The sequence below is a fragment of the Diceros bicornis genome, chromosome 3 (genome assembly GCF_020826845.1).
Source record: "Diceros bicornis minor isolate mBicDic1 chromosome 3, mDicBic1.mat.cur, whole genome shotgun sequence".
NCBI classification, from domain to species: domain Eukaryota; kingdom Metazoa; phylum Chordata; class Mammalia; order Perissodactyla; family Rhinocerotidae; genus Diceros; species Diceros bicornis.
In genome coordinates, this window is record NC_080742.1 from 28,501,755 (window position 1) to 28,529,339 (window position 27,585).

The 27,585-nt window shown below is 37.6% G+C and overlaps 1 protein-coding gene across 4 annotated transcripts in view; it reads left to right on the forward strand.

Annotated features, from left to right (window-relative positions):
• The window catches only part of CDK14 (cyclin dependent kinase 14), a 537,486-nt gene that overhangs the window by 142,481 nt on the left and 367,420 nt on the right, over nt 1–27,585 (forward strand). The window lies entirely within an intron of this gene.

Sequence of the window (27,585 nt, forward strand, 5' to 3'; positions counted from 1 at the left end):
GGCACCCCAGTGGTGAGAAGCTATGAACCTTTGCTCTTGCCTGGGACAGAGTCCTCTTTTCCTTCCTATTTTATCTAGGGGGGATGTGAGGCTATAGCTGCTTGCTTTTGATTTTCTCTTACTTCTAGCGTTATTTAGAGAAAGAAAAACCTTGCTCTTTGTTCTACCTCTGGAATGAGAGTGTTGGACTTACTCAGACTAAGTCATTCCACAGATGTTCCTGATTTCTGGTCATTCTTTTCTGCTTAACTTCAGTTTCTGTTGAGGTGAAGATGCCAAAGCCTTACTCCTGCGGGAGCTTGCTAAACAGAGAAGCCTGCCCACACTGGTTTGTGCCAGCCATAAATTGTTATCTCAGAGGTCAATGAGAACAATGGAAGAATTTGCTCACTTTGTGTAACATGAGATTTATGTGATTGAAAGTGCCAATCTTCTTTTAGCATTTCATTCTGCCAATTTGTGCTGAATAATTGAACTTGAATTAAACGACCTCATAAATTGAGAGACTATGCCAAACCAAGACTGAAATATACTAAATACATTTCAAAGAGCTCTTCAAAGCCTCGGGAGAAATGGGGAGAAGAAATGCTGTTAATTAAAACAAGCAGCAGTGAGAAGAATGGCAGTGGCAGTTAACCAGCTTTTCAGAATCTGTGAGATTAAAGAGGTGGCTCTTATTGCTTGTCCTCGAGGTCAGCTCCATCGAAACACTATCAAGAGGAGTTCGAAGAATTCTAAAAGTCAGAAATCCCCAGATGGGAAACACTGGACTCCTGGCTCACTGAAGTTTCAATCTTAAGTGTTGACACCTGGACTATCATGCTGACTTCCAGTGTCCTGAGAGGTTCCTTACCCACAAATGGGAACTCTGTACAAAACAGAGGCAAATCTGATTACATTTTATAAGCTCTGCTGCAGGATGCTTCCGAGGCTCAGTCTCTGTTTCTCATTAGGTCTGCTCTGATTTCTTTTAGACTTTGGATCCATGGGCCAAAGCTTATTATCACAGCTCACTTCAAAGATCAAGCCTGTAACCACACTATTAGTCACAGGGTATGAAAATGGCATCATAGTATGATAATATAATCAGTGTTAGCTTTGTAATTTAATACACAAAGTACAGCATTACAACGTACAATGAGAGAAACTGGATTTTTTAAAAAAGCCAATGGAGTAAATGGAGTTTGCTCCATGTGGTTTTCGGATCTGGTGCTTCTTGAGAATAGATGAAAGTTGAAAAAGTAGACTTCTTATCCTTACCTAGTCCGAGGAGGATAATAGCCCACCCACTAACATCTGCTAATTTTATTTTTAAAAACTCTAAAGTCTATTGAAATTGCAGATTCAGCCTCGACTTCCTTTAGAGGAAGAATGCAAGGCATTTGAGTCTGGTTCATTGGTACAGCTGGTTTCATTTAGCTTGCAGCAGATAAACAAACAATGCCTAATCTTTTTGACAAAAGTGACAATGAGGATATTGTTTGGGAAAGAAGCATGATTTCAATTATTAGACTAAACTGTACAGGAATAACTTTCCTATTAGACAATGTTTAAATGTATTGGCCTCTGTTAGCCATTTTTATTATCAGGGTTCTTTGATCATTTGATTAGGAGACTCTCAAAACAATCAGTGATATTTGCTGTCTTCAGAATTATGGTCATATATCAGTTATGTCCAGCTGGTGAAAATGGAGGCATTCTTTGGGTAGTAGAGGAAGTTTTTGAAAGAGTTAGTGTGGAAAATTCCAGTTATCATAAAGTCAGGACTCCTAGAATCTCTCTCCTGTAGTTAAGTTTAAGTGGTTTTTGAGGTGGACTAGGGCAAGGATATGATGATAAGATTGGTTTCAGTTTAAAGTATATCCACATTCCTGAGTTGCTTCATTATTATTGTCATCCTTCTAGTTTAAACCGGGATATTAGGGAAGTAGCATTTTTCTAGTCTAAACCAGTGGTTTTTAACTGGGTCTCAGTTTTGCTCCCCAGGATACATTTGGTGATATCTGGAGACATTTTTGGTTTTTGCAACTTGGGGAGCAGTAGTGGTCTTACTGGCATGCAGAGGCCAGGGTTGCTGTGAAATATCCTACAAATGAACAAGATAGTCTCCCGCAACAAAGAATTATCTGGCCCAAAGTGTCAATGGTGCCAAGGGTGGGAAACCCTGGTCTAAACAAGGAATGCTTGGAGGCAGTACCTATTTAAACAAGCTCCTTCCTTCAGAGATATTTATTAAGCCCCTACTATGTTCTGTATGCTGGGGCAGGCAATGGCTGTGTAATGGTGAACTAAACTGAGTTCCTCTTTTTATGGAGCCTATCATTTAGTGGGGAGGCAAAAATTCATCAAGTCAGCAGACACATCTGTAGTTTTAAATTACATAAAGGAAAAGAGAGCTATGAGAATGAATTAACATAGAGAGTAATGGGTTATGTATATTTGAGTGAGAGAGAGGGGTGGACGCTACGTATACTTTAGATGGATGGACAATGGAAACCTTGCCGAGGAGGGGACATTTATGCTTAGATCTAAGGAGGAGATGTGACCAACTAGGTAAAGAGTAGGGACAAGAGTGTTTCAGGCCAGACCCTGAGAAGAGCTTGGGGTGTTTTATGGAGTCGGAGAGCGCATGTGACTGGGGACATGGGATGTGTTCAGGGGAGACTGGTATAAATTGAGTTTTGAGAAGTTGGCAAGGCCCTGAGGATCATCTTAGGAATGTTCTGCTTATATATTACTGCAATATGGACCAGCCCAAAACATCAAGACTTAAAACAACAACTGCCATTTATTTTGCCCATGAATCTGCAATTGGGGAAGGTCTGGGCAGGAAAAGTTTGTTTCTGCACCATGTGGTATCATTTTGTACGGCTTGGCGGGGACATAAGTGATCCATTGCCAACGTGGTTTACTCGCATGGCTGGCAAGTTGGTGCTGGCTCTTCACATGGCTTGGGCTTGCTAATAGCAAGGTGACAGGGTTCTCAGAGTGAACCTCCTAAGACGTAGGAAGTGAGACTTCTGGTTTTAGCTCCAACATGTAAAGAGTTTGGGAGTTGTTGCTCCCATCTTTACAAAGAGAAAAAGCTAGGCAAACGGAAAATCAACAACTTTTCTTCAATTCATCAGAGAATGGAGGTCACAAGGCAAGGTCACCACTATACTAAACTCTGGAGAAGCAGACATGTCCAGACAGACATAGCCAAAATCTCTTTACCTGGAGCACAAGCTACTGGAGCCATAAGCTGGTAGGGACACGTCAATGGTAATTTTGATGAATTACTAGAGCCTGAGTGTGGACTAGTATGAGAGTGAAAACTCCTGGGGGCCACAGTCTTAGGGAGGCCCCTACACTTTCTTGAGCTTTGCTTTTAGGAATCCCACAAGGTTCTCACAGTGATGATCATGGATAGATCCCTTTGTGGCTCTGGCAGGTAGAAGGGAAGAGTAATCCTTGTGAAATAAACCAGAGCATTCTTTATCACAAAAGCTTTCTCTGCAGGGAAAAGTCTTTGCTAGAGGCTTATCCCAGCTGGTGGAAAGGACTTTCTCCTACTCAGGCTCTTTCCAGCCTTTCTGTCTCACCTAAGTGGGGAAAACCATAGTCAACAATGGTCAGGGCCTCTCAGAAATAGATTGGGAACACTGCAGTCAGGGAAGGAAGTAGAAGGTTGAAAGGAAAAAAAGCTATATCACTAGAGAAACACTAGTGAGAGTCACATCCCAAGATGCAGGCCCATTAAAAGAACTCAGATTTACTCAGAAGATTTTAGAACGCTAGAAGAATTTGAAGCTTCTGGTACCTGTAGCTACAGCAAACAGTAAACTACACAACTCAGACAGATTAATGCAAATCCTTACATTTGGCTTTCAACAGAAAATTACAAAGCATTCCAAAAGGTAAGAAAAAAATACTGCCTGAAAAGACAAAGCAGTCATCACAGCCAGACTCAGATATGACACAGATGTTGGAATTACTAGAGAGGGAATTTAAAATAACTATGATTAATATGTTAAGGATTCTAATAGAAAGAGTAGACAACATGCAAGAAAAGATGAGTAATGTAAACAGAGAAATGAAAACTCTATGAAAGAATCAAAAGAAAATGCTAGAAATTAAAAATACTATAACAGAAATGAAAGATGCCTTTGATGTGCTCATTAGTAGACTCAACACAGCTGAGGAAAGAATGAGCTTGGATACAGGTGAGTAAAAATTTCCCAAATTGAAGTGCAAAGGAGAAAAAAAAAACAAACAAAACAGAACATCTGAGAACTGGGGGACAATATCAAAAAGTGTAACGTATGCATAATTGGAATACCAGCAGAAGGAAGAGAGAACGGAGCAGAAGTATTGGAAGTAATAATGAGAGAAAACTTTCCAAAATTCATGACAGACACCAAACCACAGGTCCACAAAGCTCAGAGCACACCAAGTAGGCTAAATATATATATTTAAACAAAACCCGAAAAACACAAATAAAAAACCCCACACCTAGGCATATTCATATTCAAATTGCAGAAAAAACAGAGACAGAGAAACTCTCGAATGAAAGCTAGGAAACAAATACTTTACCCATGGAGGAACAAGGATAAGAATTACATCAGACTTCTTATCAGAAGCCATGCAAGCAAGAAGAGAGTGGAGTGAAATACTTACAGAGAATACTTAAAAAAATCACCAACCTAGAATTCTCTATCCAGTAAATATCCTTCAGAAATGAAGGAGAAATAAAAACTTTCTCAGACAAATGAAAACCGAGGGAATTCATTGCCGGTAGACTTGTCCTAGAAGAAATGTTTAAAGAAGTTCTTCAGGCAAAAGGAAAATGATACAGGTTAGAAATTTGGATCTATATAAAGAAAAGAAGAGTGTCAGAGAATTAATAAATGAAAGATGTTTATGTAAGATAAAATCTTTTATTTTTCTTCTTAGTTGATCTAAAAGCAAACTGCTAATTTAAGACAATAATAACTATTGGGTCAATTATAGTGTATAGATAAGTGGAATGAGTGACAGCAGTATCACAAGGGATGGGTAGTTGGAATTGAGAATACTCTGTTATAAGGTATCTATATGCTACACATGAAGTGATATAATATTACTTGAAAGTGGACTTAGATTAGTTAGAAATCCACTACAAAAATTTCAAAAAGTATGATTGATACAATAAGAGGATATAAAATGGAATCGTATAAAATGCTCAAAGTCAGAGGAGATAGAAAAAGAAGGGAGAAAAAAAGGACAAATACAACTAATAGAAGACAGTTCCAAACAGGGTAGATATGAATATACCTATATCAAAATCACTTAGAATGTAATTGGTCTAAATATACCAATTAAAAGACAGAGATTGTCAGAGTAGATAAAAAACAAGACCAATGATATGTTGTTTACAAGAAACCCACCTTAAAGATAAAGACTCAGGTTAAAAGTAACGGGGTAGAGAAAAATATACCATGCTAATACTAATTAAAAGGAAGCTGGAGTAGCTATACTAATTTCAGACTAAGCAGACACTTTTGATGGTTCAGAAGACCATCGGGGTAAACAAGGGCATTACACAAAGATAGAGTTGTGAATTACCCAAGAAGGCATAACAATTCTTAATATGTATGCACCTAACAACAGGGTATCAAAATACATAAGGAAAAAATGGATACAACTGAAAGGAGAAATGGGCAAATCCACTACTGTAGTTGGAGACTTCAGCACCCCTCGGTCAGAACTGATAGATCAATCCAGCAGAAAGATCAGTAAGAACAGATGACCTGGACAGTGCTAACAACATACAGTGAGCGGAAGCTGCCAATATTTTAAGGCCTGTGCCCAGAAGTGGCAGTGTCACTTTCTCCTGCTTTATCGATCAAATGTTCAAAGAGACCAGATTCAAGGGTAGGGTACATAGAGTGTACCTCTCAATGAAGAATGTCAGAGAATTTGGGGGCCCTGTTTTAAAACCTCACAACACAGTTTGGATTTCACCTTAGTCTAGAATTAAATCTTGCTCTCACCTTTGCACAGAATTCTTTCAGTTATCTCATCTGACCACTTGTATCCATCGACGCCTGTTTAGATTAACTTCACTAAGTGTTAGATAACTTTCTTGAGAAGGACAGGGATCCGGTTTGGTATAAGGTGCTTTGTGTGGAGGGGGACCTTACGTCCTGGTTTGTCTGGAACAACCCTGGTCTATGCTTGTTGTCTTTGTGTAATTATTAATAGTACTTCATTTTACTAATTCAGTGTTTTTACAGTTCAGTGTCCCCATTTGGATGATAAAATATATGATCACCTTATTTATATAGTGTTTTTTTTGGTGAGGAAGATTAGCCCTAAGCTAACATCTTTTGCCAATCCTCCTCTTTTTCCTGAGGAAGATTGGCCCTGAGCTAACAGCTATGCCCATCTCCCTCTATTTTAAATGTGGGACGCCTGCCACAGCATGGCTTGATATGCGGTGTGTAGGTCTATACCCGGGATCCGAACCTGCGAAAGCCAGGCTGCCGAAGTGGAGTGTGCGAACCTAACCGCTACACCATGGGGACGGCCCCCTATATAGTGTTTTATTCCTCTAGAAACTTGATAAAACATTTTACCAAAAAACAAAATTTGATTAAAGTATTTTATTGTGGAATCCAACCGAGTATTTAGAAGCATTAATTTCAGTGAACCTTTGGGAGCTTTTTTGAATTGTTTGTGATTGGCATTGAATCTCTAATGCAGATTTGTCAATTAATTTAAAAAGTTTAATGGCCAGTTAATAAGATTTAGGTACAGTGCATGCTCTTGGATAGCAAGGTACGGAAGCTAGACTTGATGATTTTTGTGAAACAGCAACTGATCAGTCTAAAATTCAGATGACCTACCCAGATTCCTTACTACTCATAGTATGAATGATAGGCTCAGAGTAATTCAAGATCGTGGAAATGCTGGAAATTTGAAACAGGAATTAATGAGTAACATGGGGCTTGGGTGAAATCAGGTGCTATTAGAACTCAAAGCTAATAGTTGTAGCATCATTGAGTTTTAGTCAAATACTTATAGTCTATTTAACACTGATGCATACAAAGGGAGTGTACTATGCCATTAGGAGCAATTGTAATAATGGAGAGATGGCACGTACCTGAAAAATCTAGGACTACAAATTTCGTAGAGTAATCAAGTACAAGATTGGATTTAGACACTGCTGATTTGTGGTGATTTTTGAGGAATACAGGATCTGGTAGGCCAGGATCAACAAGGAAGGCTTTGATCTGATTCTTGATCTGATCAAAGGGCTTCATCTGATTCTTTCCCTACGTATGTTTGGATTGCCCAGGAAGTTCAACTTCAGGCTCTTGTATGTAGCCTCATCATAATGAACTAGAGTGATATCTACCTTTGTCAGTAGAAACTGAAAAAGGAAAAGATAATACAAGCTCAGTGGCTTTTATGCAGAAAAATATCTGAGCTCGAAAAAATCTCCAACAGAAAGAAGATTATTTTAAAGATCTCAAGCATGAGACATTTTTCATGCTTCATGGTTGATTCTCAAGCAAATATGTGATATGCTCCTTTATAGGGTTCAAGGAAACAGATACATATTTCCCTGTATAAACACATTCTTTGAAAATTTAAAAGATAATTCTGTCTCTAGTTCAAAATGGTTGCTGTGTTTTTAACTGTCTGTTGTTTTCAGGAATTTAAATCAATGATCTTATAGATCCACCAGCATTGTCTGAGCTGAGGGAGAATTGTGAACACTGGGAATTTTGGTTAATAGTTGAAAGCCCTGTTGCAACTCAACAGAGAATAGGATAGAAGTCATTCCCAACTGGCCTGATGGGTGAGACAAGAGAGTGAATTCTGAAGCAACTTAGCAGCCAGCACAGGCACTGACGGACAAAAAAGCCTCTGAGGAAGCAGAAAGGGAACCAAAGGCTTTTGTTGTGTGTCTGATCAAACCTCTTAGGAGAAAGAAGAGGGAAATGGAGAGATGGAGAAACCAAATAAATGTTGCAAACGAGGCCTATTGGGGATCCCAAAGGAAGCCGAATTCCCAATGAGAAGGCAATGGATTCAGTTAAACAGAGTGACACTTTCTTTTTTACCTCGTGTTCCTGGGAAAGTTTCAAAATTAAGCTCTGGAGAGTTGAGGGCACCTGGGACTGTGCCCAAAGTAAAGCATGGAGGATTATTAAATTAAAATAGAAGAAATCCCATCTCTGACTGAAATAAAAGAGATGAAAAATAGAATGCCAAATTGGAGTTGGACAAAGGAAGAACCAAGTAATATGAGAAGGATTGCCTAGAGAGATAGCAAGAAAATCAGCCGAGTAAGAAGGAAGGAAGGGAGTTGCAGAAGAGTGTGAATGATGATGTCAAATATTCAGCAAGGTCAAATCAGTGAGTCCTGAAAAGTCCCATTAAATTTGCAGTTAGAAAGGCTTTTCCTAAGTATGTGTAGGGAACTGGTGGGGATGGAGACCTAACTACTTTGGACTGAAGAGGGAAAGGGAGAAAAATGAAGGCTGAAATGCAAGCTATTCTTTTGAGGAGTGAGGCAGGGAAGGAAAGGAGAAGAAGAAAGGACAGAAGAATTTTTTGTTGTTTTAGTTTTAAACTAAATGGGAAAGAATTGAGTATGTATATGGATTATAACAAAAGAGTCAGTAAAAAGGGAAAGTGAAAATGATTAAGGAAATACTTGAAGTATATTTTTCATGAAGAAATTTGGGGAGCTCTATTTTCTCTGTCACTTGAAATTTATTCCATATGTCACTGAAAATTGGTCTCCTCGTTTCTTGTTCTAGTAATATATACATATGAAATAGCTGGGGTTTTTTTTTGGTGAGGAAGATTAGCCCTGAGCTAACGTCCGTTGCCAATCTTCCTCTTTTTGCTGAGGAAGATTGGCTCTGGGCTAACATCCATGCTCATCTTCTTCTACTTTACCTGGGACGCTGCCACAGCATGGCTTGACAAGCAGTGTGGCGGTGCGCGCCCGGGATACGAACCTGCAACTCTGGGCCGCCGAAGCGGAGCATGCAAACTTAACTGCTACGCCACTAGGCCAGCCCCTGAAATAGCTGTTTTTATTGCCAGTGTCATCTCATTTAGGACTTAGAACTATAAGAACATTATCCTTCTTAAATATCTCTTCTCTTTTTATTTGTATTCTTTAAAAATTCAAATACATCGTTGAACTCTCTGTAGCACATTGATTTCTCTTCTTGGCCCCTTTTTCTTCGTTGATACTGTTGTGATTTTTTTAAGAACAGTTTCTTCTTTATGTATTTTTTTTAAGATTTTTTAATTACATTACCACTTTCTTTTTGTGTGTGTGTGTGAGGAAGATTGTCCCTGAGCTAACATCCACGCCAGTCTTCCTCTACTTTTGCATATGGGACGCCACCATAGCATGGCTTAATGAGTAGTTTGTAGGTCCATGCCCAGGATCCAAACCCGCGAACCCTGGGCTACCAGAGTGGAGCAGGTGAACTTAACTACTATGCCACCGGGCTGGCCCCAAGAACAATATCTATTTTTGTGAATCTTCTGTCTCACTTGGTGCTACCTTTCTCTTTGTAATTTAGGGTCATAAAATAAAGCTGATATTTATTGAACACTGGGTTAAGCTTCATTTTCTCACCTATGAAAACAGGGCTAATAGAATTGATTTCATACAGCTTTGAAGAATATATATGAATGAAAACATTTGGAGTGTTTAGAACATTTTCTCACATATAGTACATGTTAAATGAATGTCAGCCATTAACATTTTTCTTTGTTTCTTGTAGCAATCCTAGAAAAGCTTTAAAATAAGACTATTTCTCCCATTTTACAGATATAGAAACTCAGGCCTATAGAGTTTGAGTAACTTGCCCACAATCACACAGCTGAGTGGCAGAGCCAGGATTCAGACTCACTTGGTCCAACTCCAGAGCTGAGTTCTTGACTTTTATCTCCTTTTATTTTTTTTTGAAAAACATTGAAATCTGCTTTCTTAAAATCTATGCTTACCCTACCCTTTTGTTAATAATTAACTCTGGGGTACATAGCCAGTTTCTCCCATGATTCTTGTATCTTCCCTCTGTAAGCATTGTAATTTCTCTTTAGTTGTTTATCATTTGTATTCTCCACTGGTCTAGGCAACTCCACAGTGACATCATAGCTATTTTTCCCCCTTATTTCACCGAAGTGATTTGTGGCTTTCCATATTGTAGGTGCCTGCATGAAATAGAACACTCACTGCTCCCCTTTCCCTTTCAATTGGACAAATTTATTTTGGACAAGGTTTTCCATTCCATTGCTGCCTTCTTATTGTGGACCTCAGCCCAAGATTTGATGGCACCCATTTCTCTTACTACCTTTTTATTCTACTCATATGGAGAACATAACTTCTGTTCTGCCAGCACCTTTACAACCCTTTTATCCTTCTCATAAATAATGGAGGAACTTATATTATAGTAAGAACTGTACCTTAGAAAAATAAAATTCTTTCAAATAGGTTTTTGAGTACATCAGAGACTCAGCACCCTCGAGCCCCCACCTGGAGTATAATCCCAACACTAACTGTGAATGTAGTTAAGCATTCAGAATGTTAGGAGGAGAAAATGATTCTACCTGTTGTGTCGTTTGAAAGTCTTGCCAAATTTTCATGTTCTTTGTTCTTATTTTTAGTCACTTCTTTATGTATTTGTATCTAAGTAGGTACATTTATATTGTTTGTATTTATTTATTCACACAAACCTTCATATGACTTGATTAAATTATATATCATTTATGTGATGATTGATGTGACCTGAGCTAATTTACCACTGAGTCATCTGTTAAAAAAAGGGCTTGTTTAATTAATAAGGCCTGGAAAGAACAACTGTATTTAGGGTTATTTTGTCTAATAAATATGGTTATGTGGATGATGCTTTATCACAAATGCAATTGTTGAAGCTGACATGGCCAGATCTCCATGTAGAGATAATATTATTGGCCGCTTAATGATCAACTTGTGTAGTTATATTTCCCTTTCTACTCTTCAAAAACTTTCCCTTGTATTATATGTATTCATATAATATGTGAATATACGTATATTTATATATGTATGTATATATGAAAAAGAAAATGCAGAGAGGCAGCAGAGATTGTCTTTGAAAGTTGGGGAAAGCAGAGTTGACAGGTTGAACGTCTGGTGTAAGTTTATACCCCTGAGTAGTAACGTTGCTGCACTGAAAACTTGGGTGTCTCTACTTCTCATCTGTCGCTCTTACTGTGCTTCAGAGTTGGAGCCATTCCATCAATCTGAAATGAGTAAATCACCCTGTTTTTTCAAATATCCTATGTAATTTAGTCATACTTTCTCCTTAGTCACTGAAAATGAGTGAGTTTTTATAGCATAATGATTGGATGCTTATCTGACACATGATTAATTATGTTCTCTCACTTTCTGAAATTCGTAATCTGAGTCCAGTTGACTAATTAGTGGTCTGGATTTTTAAGATCATGGTAAAATGAAGAAAATAAGAGATATATTTTCTTTAAATATTTGTGTTTTTAAAAACAAAGAAACAAGGAGGGTAGTGCTATGCATTATAACCAGACAAAGTTGTTTAGATACCATGGACACAGGACATTAGTTTTATAGTGTCCATTTTTTATAGTAATTTTTAAATAGCTGCATTCCATTTTTTTCAGCGAGTATAAATAAATCTTAGGAAAGAGGAAAATGATAGACAATTCCTAAGTGACTAAACATCTTATCTGCAGATATTTGACATAGAAAGATTTAGATATATGTATCCAATTTATCTAATTTACAGATATATTACTCATTTATTTTTTTTTGCTCATTATAAAGTAACATATTACACTAGCTAAAGTCTCATTTATTTCCTGGGCTAAGATTTGTATATAAGGTGCTGTTGTGGAAGAATTCCTCGGTTGAAATGACTACTGTTGATTTTCCGTCTGCTTCGGTTGGAGAAGAATTGTGCCAGTTGTATTCATTCCTCATTTTAGGTGAAAACTGAGCAAATATCTAATTGCTTTTGTGTATATGTTGTCCCTGAAGTCAGGGACTTTACTCCTCTAACACTCATTCTGAACTTAAATGAAAATCGTATCAGAAAGCTTTCTGTTAATGACTGAGAAGATTGACACACACAAGGGAGAGACATTTAGCAAAGCAGACTTTTGTGATTTCTTAGTTACAGAAATTGTTCTATCAAGGAAAGCTGATGTCTTCTGTCCTATCTGTTGCTGTTTACTGGTTCAGTCTGTGTTGGAGATAGTTGACTTCATTCATCCGTGCATGCAGTATTTATTGAAGCCAGACACCACGAAAGCCATTTAGTACGGGGAAAAGCCATACAACATGGTTTCCCCCGAAAGCGGCTAAATAATGTCGTTTCTCTGAATGGAAATTAGATTTCTTATTAGAAGCTAGATTTGGTGGCTGAGGCTTAACATTACTGAATAGCTTTTTGTTTATGATCTTGTCACTTTTCCTTACTTTGTAGCACCAAATCCAGCAAAACAGATTACTCTGTAGAAAAGGGATGCTGGTGTCCTGTTTGATGGTGATAAACACACACATTATTGCTTTGAAAGCCCTGAAAGTAGCATGGGTGGATTTAATAAATTGTTTATTTGGCTTTCTTTGTTGTTACAATAAAGATTTGCCACCAGATATTTTATAGTATATATACATAACTACAGTATTTAAAACCTGGGAATTTATTAACTTTTAGTGTGTTTTAATTCATATTTATAAATATATTAATTTTATAGTCTGTTTTAATCTATATTTATCATGATGTATATTTGTTAGACTTATAAGCTCAGTTAATTTTTCTTTATTGGTTAGGAATAGAAATGTATATATAACTTCTTCAGATGAACATTGTTGATATGTTAGCTTTTACTTCATTCAAAGCTCTACCCTAAAAAAAAGGTAGCAGGTAATAAAAACATTGATGTCCAGCAAGGTCAAATTATTAATTACTTTACTGGATCAATTTTATTGTGGACCCGGCGCCCAAATCTCTCTTGAGTTTGCCTTTCTTTCTATGTCCCACTGCTTCTCTAGTTTCTACTCTCCATACTTTAAACATGCCTCCCTCCTCCCCTTCTGTGTCTTTGTTTATGATAGATCCCTCTGTGGAAGTGGCCTCTCTCTCCTTTTCACATGTTCACATCCTATCCCATCTCTAAGCCCCGACTCAAGTCCCGTCATTCTATGAAACTTCCCTGGCTTCTGATAAGATACTCTCCTTGACTGAACTTTAGTTATGTTCTTCTAAGCCACCTCCTTGACTAGGCCTTGACTTTGCCACAGCTTCCTCCCACACATATACCCTGTCCTTGCCAGGCCTACAGAGCCCAATTTTAGCATGAATCCTGCTATGTCAGTTTAGAGAAGATCTCCCCACCCTTGATATCTGAACTGCTCTGGCCTGCCCTCAGCAAGAAGCCTGTTAGGTCAGTTTAGCAAGAATTCTCCCTCCCCTTAAAATCTCCTCTTAGTAATTTTTCATCCACCAATGGCCCCCTAACCTGCTCCTTGGCTGTAAATCCCCAGTTGTTTACGTTGTATTCAGGGTTGCGCCCCATCTCTCTCTCCCCTGTTGCGATAGTCCTGAATAAAGCCTTACTGTTTTAACAAATATCAGAATAATTGTTTCTTCTGTTTCATGATTCAGTTACTGCTTTGCTTGGTATCTCCTTTACTTCCTATATCTCCTTTACCTTATCTCCTTTACTACATATATATGTATGTAATAATTACATACATATTTACATACATACATAAATAATTACATACATATATATGTAACTTATTCTCATATGTGTATAAATTGCCCTTATATGTATATAACTTATTCTTTAGCACCTGTCACCATGCTATTAATAGATGCTCAACTAATAAACATTAACTGTGTAATGACTGGGGAAGGGAAAATGTTTAGGAATGCTTTGATCAGGCTCTTTAAGTGTTATGAGAAGAGGCTTTGACAGATGGCTCTTGGGAATGGAAGTTCTTTCTTCAACCAGACATTTGATTACTATGGGTCTCAGTTCTTCCAAATCTAAGATCACGTTTCTGGGTTCATAGAGTAAAATCTGCTAACATAGCTATCCTGGAGGTGATTTGATTGGTTGTTTTCTGTCACTGGATATGGAGCACTCCCATTAGACTGAATTCCAGCCAGGCCAACTCGAAGGAACTGTGCCCCATAGGTCCCGCCCCCATGTGGCTGTCAGGCCCATATACACCTTTCTCAGTCAAGCAGGTTGCTTTCACTAGTAAATCAAGATGCGAGTCATGAAATTTTATGAAAGAAGTACTGAAGCCATTTTCCTCAAAAGCAAACTGTGAGCTTGTTTGGACTTGAGGCTCCCTGGGTTCTTATTTCAGCCCATCCAGTAAATGGATATATTATTAAACCACAACAAAAAAGGAGATGGCCAAATATATAAGTAGGATGCCATTTAAAAAAATCTACACATTGAAAAGAAATCTAGACGATGCACACACATGTTGAAGAATTTCTCTCTGTGTAGTGGGATTATTGTTGACTTAAAATTTTTCTGTATTTTCCAACTATTCTGCCATAAACATGTGTTACTTTTTTAATTAGGATGAGACTTACTAATCCCATTCTAAAATATATTTATTTATTTATTTTGAGGCTTGTAAAAAATTATTAGAAAACACAAAGAATTATGACATTGCTTTGACAATAAATAATTTGATGACGTGTTGGAAAAAAAAATAGACTTGTGTAAGCAGAGTGCCCCTGTTGAATGAAGTAGTATGAGGGTGTGGGGCACACCCCTTTCTTCTGTAGACACACTTTAATTATTGCTCCCCCACAGAGAATTTATGAGTATGGGCTCTGAAGTCTGACCTAGGTCCAAATTGTGGACCTGCCACTGCTAGTTGTGTGATTTAGACCTGTGCCTCAGTTTATTTATAAGTGGAGATTATAATAGTATCTATCACACAGATGTGTTGTAAGGATTAAATGAGACAGTGCAAATAAAGTCCTTGGCCCAGGGCCTGCCGCACTGTAGGGACTTTAACAATAAGGATGTTCAACACGAGTGCTGCTTTTGAGTTCAAGACAGCTATCTTGATTTTAAACTTATTGGCTGTGTATAAAACCAAATCAGGCTAACTAATTTGTACTCTGGCTCTGTTGCTAGGTTGTGGAAGTAATACTAGCATAGATCTTATCATATCAATTATATATAATTTTTATAAAGGTCTTTCTTTATCTAATCAGCTCTTTAGTAATATATGAATCAGTATATACTCTGATCTTCAACATGTGGAGGTAGATCATTTTCAACCTTTATATTTATATTTAATTGAATCGTTTTTTACTTTGACACCCTGCTTGCCTATAAAGCAGTCCATTTTAGTGTCACTTTTATTTTTAGAAGAACAGTCTTTTAGGTTTAGGTAATTCACGATGCCACAGCGTTGTTCTCTAATCCCTTTTGTCATTTAAACTAGAATTTAAATTTAAAAATTTAAACTAGATAAATTTGGCTTTGCTTGATATTGTTTTTTAATTTCATTTTAAAGATATTTAACAATAACATTTTCTATACTTATGAAAGTAATACATTTTAGTTGGAGAAAATAAAAATCACTCATAATCCCCTTGACTTTAAATAAGTCTTCTAGTCCTTTAACCAAGCTACTGTGTATTTATAATAATTTTCTTTGCTGGTTCTCCATGGGCCTTTGCAGCCAAACCATAAAAAGAATATACTAGCTTGCTATCCTGGTAGTAACATAAACTCGAGAGGTGGTGTGTTTGTGTGTGCGTGTGTGTCTTCATTAGAATGAGTTGAGAGTAGTCTGAACTCTGAATACCCCTGCCTTAATGGCTCTCCAGGGCTGCTTAAATTGTTTTATCCTGCTGTTCCAAACTTAGCTTAATTTCATATGGCTATGTTTGAGTGGAAAATGCAAGATCTCCGTGGTTAACACTTCTTGGCAATGAGTATTTGGGGACTTCTCAAAGCCTCGTGGTGAACCAGTGATGTGCTTTTTGGTGCATCTCATCTATCTCCTTTGGAGATGCCTTTCCTGAGAGTGGAAGCTTGACTTCTCTCTTATGACACTGAACATGTATGCCTCTACTAGAGAAAGGGGGACATTTATGACTCTACTGGAGAAATGGGACTATGATGCTTTAAACATATCTTTGAACCAGGAAGCTTGAAATGCTTCAAGGTTGAGCATCAGACTTTATCCTCTTTTCTTTAATGCCAGCTCATGTAATGATGCACTCTGATGCTGTAGTTAGAGATTTTAAAAAGAAAATTATGAATGAGTGGATTTGATTTTTATTTTTAGATATAGTATGAGATTAGTCTGTAAGAATTAGCCAGAAAACAATAAGTAACCCAAGATAGAGAAAAAATGATAATATCATCAAGAAGTATATCCATTTCTTTTCTGCTTTTTTGAAGCATTTTCTACGGGAAAAAGCTACCGAAGATAAAAATCTATTTAAATTGGCAACTTGACCTAAGAAGGAGAAAATTTGATTTCTCTAGAAATGTAAAATGCAGCCTTTTCAAAGACCTCAGTAATGTGTTTCTCCAGACAAGTGTGCTTGAAGTGGGACTGGGGAAAAACAAAAAAACCCGACTTCTACTTCTTCATTCTCTTTACCTTTACTCCATCCCTTCATTTTTAGTTTTCAGTGCATATGAGTCCATATGGGTGTTGTATGTTTAGGGATATAAATTGTATGTTACCAATAAAAACTTATATAGAACTAATTAGCACAGTGAGTTTCAAATCTCACTATGTATGAGAAAAGAATCTCTAAAACTCCTTATCATAAACTACATTTTACTTATTTTTTAATGAAACCCTCCCATCTCATCAAATAAACACCGCCCTTCCCTAGTAATTTCAGGAGTATGTGTAACCAGTTACCTTTCCATCTGTGGGAGTCCTGGGCATCTTTTCTCTGCTTTGTGCTTTCTCTTGGTATGTTAACAAATCTTCCATTTCTTGTCTTTGATAACTTTGCCTTACCTTTTTTTTGAAACCTACCTTTGTTTGTCATGCATTTTAGTTGCTTGATACTGTCATTTCTTTTTGGGCTGGTAATCTCCCTCAGGGCTGTATGCATATGACTTTTTGCTCTACTCACAATGGTTCCTTGCGTCTGGAGGTATTATGGAAGAATGCCGAGAAGCTACAGTCCATTGCCCTAAACTCCCGAAGGTTAATGTATCAAAATGGATGATAAAAGTCTCTCAAAACCAAACAAACATCAGACTAGATAACCACAATACAGTTCAGCTCAATGAGGGAAGGAAATGAAGCATTGGAAATTCAGGAAAAGCTCAGGTTTGAAGTTTATACACAAAAGCTGCTACTGGGAGGGAACACGATAGAGAACAAATGCAATCACTCACCTTCTGTTTTGCTTACGTCATTGCTACCAAGGAGAGTTAGCGTCAGGCACCAAAGTGCAGAACAAATAGACGAGTGAATGAAATGATCAAATGTCTTAGGAAGTCTGATAGTACTGTGGTTCTTTAAGGAGTTCTGATTTAAGGCCCGAGATGACTGTTTCACAGAATTTTAAAGAAATTGGGAGTTGAGATTGTCCCATCACTGTCAGTCATCTTTGAGGAACTATAAAAAATTAGAGAGGCATTAGCAGCCTGAGATGTCCAGATATTCACAGAAGAAGATGGATTCTGTGAACCAGAGCCAGGGGAAACAGTGTGACCTTCTCCCTGCATCTCCTTCTCATTCCCCCTCCTCCAATGGAAAATTTTAGGAGAGATTATCTTTCAGATGATTTCTGAGTAGTTAGAAAGTAAAATAGTGATCTAGGAGTTCATAAAAACATTATGTTTTACCTAAATAACCTTAATTGCTTTTTCTGATCAGATTGTTAAGCTAGTGGACTAGCAGAACGCTGTAGATACTGTACCTCTGCTTGTTTTTCCAATATGGGTAAATGTTCCCGATTATGTTCTGATAGGTAAGAGAATGATAGGCAGTTGAGTGATATGCTGTTGCTGGTGGTGGAGTTAAAATGGGCTGATCAACTGTACCTAAGAGTGGTAGGGTTTCTAGTACCTCTTTTACATGGTAAGGAGTTGACTCATTCCTTCACCACTGAGCCCTAGCTGTGTGCCAGATGCTGATTTTCCACCACAGTCCAATGGTACAGGTAGAAGGTCAGTGCAGTGGTCTGGGACAGAAGGGCCGTGGAGAGGAAGGATGGGACTGGAGAGTTTGAAAATGAAAAGAGAAAGAGAGAGGGGAGAGAGAGAGAGAAAGAGAAGACAGTTAATGAAGCCAGGTGCCCCCAAAGGTGGATGGGTAGGAGTCAAGACTGTGGTGTCAAAGAGCACTGCCCTGGACCTCATCCTGTTCAGTGTTTTCATTCCTACCTCGGGTGAGAACACACAGAAGGATGGGCAGCCAATGCCTGTCGAAAACTGGGTTAGAATTTAAAGCAAACGTGAGAAGTGTGAGCAGTTGGTTGCTGCTGACAAGTTGGAATTTTATTAGGGATAAATCAAGCTCCTGAAATCATGTTTTAAAAAAGTGAATTATTAGGCATAGGGCAAGTTAGAGATGGTGCAGGGGGATTGCAGGGCCTATGAAGAAATCTCAGAGGTTTTAGTTGTTGGCAAGATCAATATGAGTTTATAGTATTTTGTGACTATCGCAGTCTAATATATGCTTAGGCTGAATTAGTACAAGTTCAGTTTCTGGAATGGGGCCGAGTACTGTCGCAGTCCACTCAACACTTAGACCACATCTGGTAGTGTGTACACCCTGACAACCACATTTCCAAAGGGGTTAATCAGCTGAGACTTACCAAAACCTTGCAACTAAGACTGTGAGGGCACTCGAAATAGTTGAAAAAATTTTGAATATTTATTGTAAAAAAGGAGACTTCAATGTTGGAGAGACCAGACAAAGGAAGAGAGGCATGAGAAGTTGATTTAGGAACTTGAAGCCTTAACACAGTGGTTCTCAACTCTGCATGTTAGAAAAACCTGTGGTGTTTTAAAAAATGCAGATGCTAGGACCCCACCCCACACCAGTTAAATCAGGGTTGAGGCCAGGCATTGTTACGTTTTAAAGCTCCCCAGTTGATTCACATATGTAGCCAGGGTTGAGAACCTCGACTGTAATCTTTCACGCAGCTGCAAGCTCCAGCCCTCTCCACACTTTGCCTAATGCACACAGCGGCAGTGCCACTGAGCAGCAGCCAAAGCAGCAGCCCCTGTTTCACCTGCTTTAAGAGACTGTCAGGATGGAATCTCCTCTGCATCACACATAGTAAATCACATCACTGTTTACCATGGTAGCTACCACTACCCAAGGGCGAAAACTCCCTCATCATCCGCTGTCTCTTAGACCTCACTCCATGTATCTCCCATGCTGTCCTTTTCCCCTGTCCTTCAGGCTCTCTCCATGTCTTCTAGATCTAGAACATCATTCTCTGATCAACAAACTCTTGCATATTCTCTGCCTCTTTCTGAGTGTTTTCTTTACTCCTGCTTTAACAGAAAACTGCCTCTTTGTTGATGTTATTACTTCGCTTGAAGTCCTCCAAATGACTCACAAATTTTTATGTCTAGACTAGATTTTTGTACTGAGATCCAGACCCATAAATATCAATGCTTTCCTTATGTCTCCACTTGGACGCTTCCAGACTAAGATCCTCCCAAACAGAACTCTCGGTACTCTCTGTCTACACCTCCTCTTTGTTAGTTTCCCTCGACTCAGTAATCGTTACCCCATCCACCCCGACACTGAAGTCAGGGCTTTTGGAGTGATCCTTTCTGCCTTTTCCTATGCCCAATCCAGTTGATCCTGCCAGCCTGTTGATTCTGTCCTCAGGACACCATTTTCGTTTTTCCCATTTCTCTTACCAATACCCTAGTTCTTTGTGGCCTCCATCCTTCCCCTGGACCACTGCAACAGCTTCCTGACCTCCCTTCCTGCTCTCACAGTTGTGCTCCTTCAGGCTGTTCTCCACACCATAGTGAATGAACTGCAGACACATAATTTAATCATATCATTCCCTTTCTTGAGATCCCCCAGTGTTTTTTTATCAGTCTTTTCTGTGGCCCTTCAGGACGTCCATGACCTGGCTCTCCTGTCCCTCTCTTCAGGTGCCCCCCCACCTCCGGCCAACAAGCTCCAACCACTCTTTCTTTCTTATATTTTTGTTTATCACAGCTGTTTTCTGCCTCTGGGCTTTTGTACAGGTTGTTCCATCTACTTGGCATGTTCTTTGCTTACTCTCTTATATTTCTTGTTTCAGCTTAAATGTCATATTTTTAGAGAATCTTCTTGTAACTGTCTGATCTAAAATAGGTTCTTTATCTTGTTTAAAGCATGTTGTGATTTTCCCTCATCATGTTTATCCCAATTTGTATTGGGTGTGTTTTGTAATTTTTAAAGAACTTATTATGGAAAATTAGTAGAGACCATAGTTATGATAAACCCCCATGAGCCCATCACCCAATTTCAAACATTGATAACCTATATCTAATCTTGTTTCTACTATATTCATTCTTCCTAATTAATTTGAAACAAACCCCAAACATCATATTATTTCATAGTATCTATATTCTTTGAAAGATAAGGACTCTAGGGGGCCGTTCTGGTGGCATAGTGGTTAAGTTCACACACTCCACTTCAGTGGCCTGGGGTTCACAGGTTTGAATCCCAGGCGCGGATCGACACAGCACTCATCAAGCAATGCTGTGGTGGTGTCCCACATATAAAAAAAAAATGGAGGAAGGTGGGCACAGATGTTAGCTTAGAACCAATCTTCCTAAGCAAAAAGAGGAAGATTGGCAACAGGTGTGAGCCCAGGGCAAATCTTCCTCACAAAACAAAACAAAACAAGATTAAAGACTCTATTTTAAAACCCATAACCACAATACCATTATCACATGTAAAAAATTTAACAGTTCCTTTATATCGTCAAATATATAGTCAGTGCTATGCTTTGTTAGAATCAAGATAAAATCGGGTCCATACATTGTATTTAATTGCAGTTAGTTGATATCTCCCTTTAATCTGTGGGTTCCTCTCTCTTTTTTTCCTTGAAATTTATTTGTTGAAGAAACGGGTTTATTTTTCCTACACAGTTTCTTATAGTTTGGATTTTTCTGATTGTATCTCAGTGGTGTTATTTAACTTGTTCATTTATATCCTTAAAATAAGTAGTTATATTAGACTTTGTCAGATTCAGGTTGGATTTATCCCATGGAGGGGGATGAGTGCTTTGCTCAAGAGGCATGTAATGTCTGGTGGCCTTCTTTTGTGATTTTAGCAACTGTTAATAATCCATTAACTGATTATGATTAGCAATGGTGATATTCAAATTCTATCATTCCTTCTTCATTTGTTACATGCAATGTGTCTGTAAAGAGAAATGTCCGCATATCAACTATCTGGTTACACTGAGGTATGAAAGTTTGTGAAAGTATATGAAAAGAGAAAGTAAATGCTTGATATATTCTCTTTATTTGATAGTTTTTAAACTAATGAGGGTGTTAATAGTACCCTCCAAATATGACTCATGAGTTTTTTTTGTCTCATTATAAACTTTTTGTTTTAGACATATTTGATACCTTTCAATTGCAGGTATTAGTTTAGTGATGCTTACATTGGCCCATCTTTGACAGGCGAGAGCCTCCTCCCCCTGCTTTGATGTGTCTCAGCCATCTTTGTACTTATGTGTTTTATGTCTGTCTCCTCAGTGAGGCGTCAGTGCAGGGACCCTGTCGGTGTTGTTCACCCTTTATCCCAAGCACAGAATCATAGTCTCTCAATTAGTATTTGTCGAATAAGGGGCAGGGTGTTAAAACTTAATTAAGTGAAGGACTGTCTTGTAGAAGAACAGTTAGTTTAGTTTTTGTGGATTCAGAACTTGAATCAGAGAGTAGAAGTTACAGGAAGCAGATTTTAGCTCAGTATAAGGAAGAACTAAGTAATTTGGGATACTGTGGGAGAGTTGAGTTCCATCAAAGTCTTTTGAGGGACTGCTTCATTCCAAGGAGTGAGAGGACAAAGATAGACAATCCAGCCAGTGAGGATCTTTTTGTCTGCTCAGGAACCTGAATGATCGCTGAGGTTACTTCTACTTGCAAGATAATAAGACTCTCAGATCCTTTGTTGACAGATTTTATTTCTGGAAAGGTGCCAAGTTGCCTGGTTTAAAATTGTTGAAATGTAATTATTCTGTTTTCTCCCATGAACAATATATGTCACTCTAATTTAATGTTTCAAAGTATTATGAGTTTGCACATTTGATGAAACATTGATAATGATGAATTATGCTTTAGTAGCAGTGATTTCTTTTATAAGTAGTAATTGTTGATTGAACGTGCCCTTTTCTCATTGTGTTAAATCTTCGGACTTTTTGCATTGTTAGTCGAATCCTAATAAATAGCCATTACACTATTCTCTTATTAATCTTTGGATTTAATTAAGAAAAGAGGTTAATTTAACAGAAATACGGTTAGTCTTCTTCCTCTTCTCTCTATATTATTTTGATAAAGATTAGAACAAGGTGTCGTTACTGACAACTTACCTTGAAATTCTAATGTATTTTTCCAGAGTAAAGCATAGTAGATAACACTTTTAGGATATTTCAGAACTGCAAGGTTAAATAGTATTGAGGTGATTTCTCATTTATGCCTGAATAAAAATTGAATTTATATGGGGATAGCAAGACCATCAATACTTAGTTAAGTTTTTAATTTTTGAAGTGTGTATTTAGTACAGTATAGTCAGCATTTTAACTAGTGTCTTAAGAGGAAATTAATAAAAGAAGCACTATTAGTAAAGTCTTTAAAATGTTTTTAATGACTTTGCCAAAAATTTGTAAATTCAGCCCAAAATATTGTCTGTGATATACTCCAGCTTGCCATTGTCACTCCCTCGGTAGTACCCGCATTTCCTTCTGTTGCTTCTAAACCAATACAATAAGGAAACAAAAGCATTATATCTGCCTGCACTTGGTATTATTTTCCTTAGCAGTTTCTCTTGAGACAAAAAGATAATGGGAGAGAGAGGCAGAATATATTAAATTTCCCAGAGTATATTGAATTTCTTTTAGGTACGTTGCCTTAATTTCCTTTATATCCTCTAGACATAATTTCGTCTAGGTGTTAGCACATGGACACTATTTTCAAAGATAACCTAGATAATATTTGTAGTTTTGTTTTATTGTACTAAGTTCTCCTATGAATTTGAGGTAACTAATGGAATAGAAAGCCTTTAGGCTTTCCTTTGAGAATTGTTTGTCTCTAAGGAAATTCTCTTTGTGAATCATCTTTTGAACCAGGAAAATTTACCCTGAGTGGGGAGTTTTCCTTTATAGTTTCACAAAATGTTGAATGAACAAATGAACAAATGCGTCAAAAAGTGAATAGGCTATAGTCCTTATTCAAAGCTTTTAGACCCTGATTTACTCTCACTAGAGAATTTTATGATTTACACACTTAGGGCACACAGACCTGTGAACAGAGTTGCTGAAGTTGGCAGAGATTTGGATTGTGGTTAGAGCCAGTTTGAAAGCTGGAGCTGCTTCTACACGGCTCTGCCAGGACACCCAGTACCCCATGTCTCTGTGCATGGAGAGCTCCTCGCTTGGGCATTCCGCAGGCTCTTCCTTGTACTGCCCTTGACAGCTCTTCCAGTGTGACTGGCAGACTGAAGCAGTGAGTCAGTCATCCTTGGGCCTAAAGTGGGCTTCACCATGAGGCCAAGCTGGGAATGGCAGTTGGAAGAAATAGAGAAAAGTAAAGAGTCTCTGAAATTGAAATGGCCTCCTATATAGCTTAGAACAACTAGACGTAAACCTGGCAATATCTCCAATAGAACATTCTGTGGTATTATTAACACAATTTAAAGCATTTTTTTAAACCATTATTTACCTGAATTAATGTCTTCATTGACAATCAAGCATTGATTGCCTTCTATTTATTAGCCTTTGATTTAATTAATAAGACTTGTTAAAGAGGAATCTTCACTATTTTCCTGTAAACAGCTTAATTTAATGATTCAATTTGAATTTTGTAATTAATCTAAAGAACTTAAATCAATGTTTGAAGTATATGTTTTGAAAATTTAATAAAGTAGTTTACACCACACAAGGTAATGATTAGATACTGTGTTCATTTTTATTTTCATAGAATAACAGACATCTTCTTTGGATATCTTTAAAAAATGACATTTTGTTAGTTAGTAACTTAGAATTTCAAGTATTTCAATCCATACTAAAGTTTAAAAAGATATCTGGGGCCAGCCCTGTGGCTTAGCGGTTAAGTGTGCACGCTCCGCTGCTGGCGGCCTGGATTTGGATCCCAGGCACACACCGACACACCGCTTGTCCAGCCATGCTGAGGCCGCATCCCACATACAGCAACTAGAAGGATGTGCAGCTATGACATACAACTATCTACTGGGGCTTTGGGGGGGGGGGATTAAAAATTAAAAAAAAGATATCTGTACCAAAGGTAGAACATTAGAAAATTTGTAATGTTATTTTTTCCAAAGGTGCCTTTTCCAAAAATGGAGCCGTGAATTAATACTTTTGCTAGACTTTAGAATGGAGGGATTCAGTAGTTGGTGAGTGTCTAGGCATGTGGAGAAAAACTAATTAAGAAAAGAGAAAGTCACAGTGACTCTTAGGTTAAAGAGCAATTTGATAATCAATATGATTCTTAATGGGAAACCAAGGCAGCAGTTGGAAAGGCGGGAGATACTGATTAGTGGTCTGGGTTCAGATTATTAAAGGACAGTGAGGGTTTTAAAACATGTCTGTTTGGGTGCAAAAAGGTTAATTAACAAAGTATTCTATAAATTCTAAGACTTAAGGAAATGGAAACTTTCCATATCTGCACGCATCAAAAACAAAGAGACTACACCTTCAATTTCAAAAAAGAAAATAAATATTTAAACCAAATATGAAAGATGTTGAAAACTTTATAAAAATTTGAGATTTCTGAAATTTTTGAAAGCAATAATTTTTATACTTTCTTCTTGAGTTATCCTGTGTGTATAAGGAAGGAAATATCAGTATATTAACATTATTAATATTCATTCAATAAAATATTTTGAGAGCCTGCTCTATGCCAGGTAGTTTTAGGCATTAGTATATATAACAATTAACCAAAGAGAAAAAGTTCCTTCGCTCCTGGAGCTAATAGTCTAGTATAAATTTTAAGGAAATTTTTAGTTTCGTATGATGTAATACGTAAAATCTCATTGTCTTTAACTATTGTGATTATTATAAGTATAAGAAATTAATACTTGGAGGTTCAATTCATGGAGAATTATGCTTCAGAATCAGAATTCCATTAACCTGGATCTTGTTCTTTTATGCAGTTATCATAGTAAATATGTTCAAAATTTTTTTCACCACAAAAATAACGCACGTTAGTCTATGAGATTACTTAAGGTGTTCCATCTTTAGTTGCATTTAAAGAGTAAGTCTTGGTTCAATTGAAAGTTCGTCTCCTTTCAGTGTATTTCAAGGGAATCATAGCTTCATGGTCTAAGAGTGTGTTTTGAGTACATAACTTTCAAAAACATGAATTCCCTGTATTCCAGAATTTAGTTCGTGGTTCATATAAGTTAACGATCTCAAGGGAAGTAGAAAAGCTTTGTGGGAAGAAGGTTGTGTGTGTTTTTTATGAGTGAGGGGAAAATATCTGTAAATGAGAGGAAAATTCCAGCCGGTTCCTGGAATCAGTTACTGCCTCCTTGGGGAGCCAGTGATGAGCTCAACTGGGCTGAGAAAAATCCCTGCAGATGTCAGCGCTGACTGCATCCCAGCCTCAAGCCCTGCCAGAGGCCTCCCGTAGTTGGAAAGGACGAAGTGAAGAGCACAAGGTACAGTCTCCAGTTGAACCCCATGTGCATATTAATTTTTTGCCTGCACCTGGGTACCTAAAGCACAATCAGGATTAGAAGAATCAAGGTAATGTACTCAGGGGAGGGGAGTTGCAGAGCAGAAAAGCAGCAGGCCTGTCCTCCTAGCTGAAGCACAAGGAAAAATAAACACAACTCCTAATCTTGAGGAGATGGAACATTGTGGAGCCTTATAATCAGATGTTTTTATTCAATTCCTGTAATCAATAATGTATTTCAACAATCAGTTCAATGAGAAATGCCACCAGGATGGTTGGACTGTGATAAATTCCTTGGCCTTTTGAGTTTTGTGTCTGTGGCAGTTTTTTGAGCAAAAACAGACCAATTGGATGCAGTTCTTAAGAAAGAGACATTCAAATTCTTTATTTCAGACTCAGGCACTGGATACTCTGGGCCACATGAATTCTCCTTTGCTGCTTCCATAACCTCTAAAGAAATTTGGTTGTAATTTAAATGGCAACAAGAAACCATTTTTTATCTATCAGATTGGTAAAATCAATGGTTCATAGCATAGTACAGGTGAAGGGGAAACAGGAGCTCTTATCATTTGCTGTAGGAAGTTGATACAACTTCTATGTAGGATAATTTCCTAATATTCATCAGAATTAGAATTTAGAAATACACATACATTTTGATCTTGCAATTTCACTTTTAGGAGTTTATCCTACAGACATATTTTTACGTGGATGATATTACATGTTCAAGAATATTTATTGCATCATTGTTTTAGTACCAAAAAATTGGGTACACGCTAAATGCCTATCCATAGAGGACTGGGATTAAATTAAGTATGCTACACTCCTACAAAGGAATACCTGTGGTCTTTCAAAAGCAAGAAAGAGTTTTCTATGAATTTATGAGGAAGTCACCAAAATATATTAAGTGATGAAAAAAACAATATACCATGTACTCTGTATGGCATACTACCGTTTGTATATGTATGTGTGTATCTATATGTATGTATATATATGTGTATATGTATGTGTGTGTGTGTGTGTGTGTGTGTGTGTGTGTGTATAAGTATAAATGAACAATGGTAAGTTGTGACTTCAGAGGACAGAAGCTGGGTGGCTGAGGGAGGGTGTGGCAGGGAGACTTACTTTTCATTAAATGCCTTCTTGCACATGTTACATGTTTAGTGTGTGCTTGTTTCACCTTTTTTAATTAATCAAGTATGCTGCTAGGCCTAGTAAAAGGAGAAAGTAGCGCATACAACTAGAAGACCAATATAGATAGTCATGTCTTTGTTAGCAGAATTGACTGGATAAAAATTTATCTGCCTAGTGCAATCATACTTTTAATTAGAGCCAATACACATTTAGAATGCATCTGGTAGAACCATCTGTTTTGGATAGGTCTTGTGTAATCTTGTAATAGTAAAATATTCATAACTTTTATTTTGATGATATACTATATTATAAAACACAATCAGACCAAATATAATTTTAGGAGGCGCTAGTAAAAACATAGCAAAAAAGGGAGGAATGCGTGATGTTGAGAGAGAGAGGGAGAGAAGAGGGAAGAGAGAAGAGAGAAGAGAGAAGGGCTGAGTGTCACGTTTCTGTCCTTGGGGATTGAATAACCTCAATTTAAGATCAAAGGTGAAGACATATCAGCAAAAGAAACAAAGGAGCTACTGA